The sequence below is a fragment of the Hippocampus comes genome, unplaced genomic scaffold, assembly GCF_001891065.2.
Source record: "Hippocampus comes isolate QL1 unplaced genomic scaffold, H_comes_QL1_v1.1 scaffold302, whole genome shotgun sequence".
NCBI classification, from domain to species: Eukaryota; Metazoa; Chordata; class Actinopteri; order Syngnathiformes; family Syngnathidae; genus Hippocampus; species Hippocampus comes.
Genome location: NW_017806275.1, coordinates 52,702 through 55,946, shown reverse-complemented (window position 1 = coordinate 55,946; position 3,245 = coordinate 52,702).

Here is a 3,245-nt window from a genome sequence, read left to right as displayed (position 1 = left end):
GGTGTGGGTGGGGGGGGGGGGGGGGGGGGTGTATGCGCGCGCGCGTGAGCTTTGACCCCCTGAGCGTGGCTTCCACCTCACCCTGAAAGGAGACGAAAACATCAGCAGTCACCCGCAAGTCATCATTCACTGAACTCCCTCTGTGTGCGTGTGTGTGTGTGTGTGTGTGTGTTTATGAATGTATTCATGATATTTTTATTTATGCTTTGTACGTTTTTTTGTTTGTTCATAATTTGAAGGGATGTCATTTTAATTCATACCCGTTTGTGTATTTGGATGCGTTTATTGCTGGATTTATTTTGGAGTTTATTGAAGTCAATAAGACAATGTGTACTCATTCACATGTTTCAATCGGTTTAAAGTGTCGATTGAAGTATGTGTGCCTGAGTTTGTCGTCGGACGTCATCAAGCTTTTATTTCTGAAAAAGGCGACTGGGCCGCCGACGTTCTTTTATCCTCAAGCGCCGCCCGCCGCATCACGCTTGAGCAGCGCTGCGGTTACCACGGTGACGCCGGGAAGCGATTGCCACGGCGATGCCTCGACACCCTGTTGACACGAGCTTCTATACGTACTCACCGAGTACTACTCAGTGACGAGGAACAAGATTTCCGATGAGTGCCAAGAGGTGAGCTCTTTCCTAATGTTAGCCTCATCGCTAACACGCGCGGGAACTTTTAAGTTCTTACTTTGGTGTTGCACATTTTCATTGACTTATCATCATCACCTTTGTTGCAAAGGTAATTGCTAATGTGCTAATATCCATCCATCCATCCATGAACTGATCCGCTTTTTCACCAGCAAAATCCAGCCATTCAACCCATTTTAGGGAGCGGGCATTTTGCGTTCTGTTGTGTGCGCGTGTGCTTTGACGCTATGATCAAAGTTTGCTTCTTTGATGCGAAGATATCGCGGGAAATGCATTTGACAGGCCAACGCAAATTTGCTGGGATGTTACACTAATTCTGGACCTGACAACAACAGCTATTCGAACAGCTCTAAGCGTGTGTGTGTGTGCGTGTGTGTGTGTGTGTGTGTGTGTGTGTGTGTGTGTGTGTGTGTGTGTGTGTGTGTGTGTGTTGTTGTGGAGCGTATAATAATCCCGGCAACATCAATACATGGATTGAGGTAACGAGGTCACACAGAAGAGCCTGGGGTTTCATTAAACACCTCCCCCCAATAATCCGCTATACCCGCTACACTTACACTATGATAGCCCCTTCCCACTCGCTAAGAGGTCAGAGGTCGGGTGCCAGCTAATGGCCCTCAGCCGGTCCATCACAAATTACAGATTTCATATCCGGAGCACACTTATGGAGTGTCACTAACGGAAGTACTCCATTCATCGTTTCAGCCCAAGCATCAACTATATAGTCCACCTGATAAAAATATTTTGACAGTGATGAGGAAGTCGGTCATAAAGGACGACTACTACAAATGTTTAGCGGGTTGTTGATCTGAGTTGATGGGAACCCGCCGGAAGCACCGACATGCCCCTTTGAAGCCGGGCCCTCATTGTGTATGTGTGTGTGTGTGTGTGTGTGTGTTTTGCAGGTCGGGGGGCGTTTGTGGTTCGCCTGCTGGTCCACCCGCTTCTTTGTGGCCCACCAAACTGCGGAGAAGATTGAGCGTCACTAACGACGACTCTCAGCATTCCAGGCGGCTTGGAGGACGCTTCACATTCTTGGAGGGCTCGCCAAGTACAAACGCTTCCATTGCTACAATATGACACGCATTAACCACACGTGTGTGTGTGTGTGTATTTTTATCGGATGTAACTTCATTGATGTGGCAAATTATTATGGGATGGCATGCGAGTGCAGCCCGTCAGTCAAGTGACGTCCGCTCGGCTGGAAGTCATTCGCGTGAAAGCGCATGTCGACCGCTTTCACACGCGGGGTGTGTGCGTGTGTGTGTGTGTGTATTGGCGGGGGGGGGGTGTATGCGCGCGCGCGTGAGCTTTGACCCCCTGAGCGTGGCTTCCACCTCACCCTGAAAGGAGACGAAAACATCAGCAGTCACCCGCAAGTCATCATTCACTGAACTCCCTCTGTGTGTGTGCGTGTGTGTGTGTGTGTGTGTGTGTTTATGAATGTATTCATGATATTTTTATTTATGCTTTGTACGTTTTTTTGTTTGTTCATAATTTGAAGGGATGTCATTTTAATTCATACCCGTTTGTGTATTTGGATGCGTTTATTGCTGGATTTATTTTGGAGTTTATTGAAGTCAATAAGACAATGTGTACTCATTCACATGTTTCAATCGGTTTAAAGTGTCGATTGAAGTATGTGTGCCTGAGTTTGTCGTCGGTCGGAGTGGCAAAAAGTGTTGTTTTTTTTTTTTCCCACTTTTCCTCTTTTGTGTCCGAAATTGGTCGAAGTTTCAACCAGCGAATACATTTGCATCATTTACGATGGATTAGCTGTAATTTATGCAAAAACTGCTTTCCACTTGTTAGCATCAGTGTTCACAAAGGGGGTGCGTGGTAAAGGTGGGGGGCGGGGGGGGGCAGATAAACTTTGCGGCCCCCTCCCCAATAAAGAGAGAAGAACCCATTTGAGAAGACGCGGACGTCATCAAGCTTTTATTTCTGAAAAAGGCGACTGGGCCGCCGACGTTCTTTTATCCTCAAGCGCCGCCCGCCGCATCACGCTTGAGCAGCGCTGCGGTTACCACGGTGACGCCGGGAAGCGATTGCCACGGCGATGCCTCGACACCCTGTTGACACGAGCTTCTATACGTACTCACCGAGTACTACTCAGTGACGAGGAACAAGATTTCCGATGAGTGCCAAGAGGTGAGCTCTTTCCTAATGTTAGCCTCATCGCTAACACGCGCGGGAACTTTTAAGTTCTTACTTTGGTGTTGCACATTTTCATTGACTTATCATCATCACCTTTGTTGCAAAGGTAATTGCTAATGTGCTAATATCCATCCATCCATCCATGAACTGATCCGCTTTTTCACCAGCAAAATCCAGCCATTCAACCCATTTTAGGGAGCGGGCATTTTGCGTTCTGTTGTGTGCGCGTGTGCTTTGACGCTATGATCAAAGTTTGCTTCTTTGATGCGAAGATATCGCGGGAAATGCATTTGACAGGCCAACGCAAATTTGCTGGGATGTTACACTAATTCTGGACCTGACAACAACAGCTATTCGAACAGCTCTAAGCGTGTGTGTGTGTGCGTGTGTGTGTGTGTGTGTGTGTGTGTGTGTGTGTGTGTGTGTGTGTGTGTGTGTGTG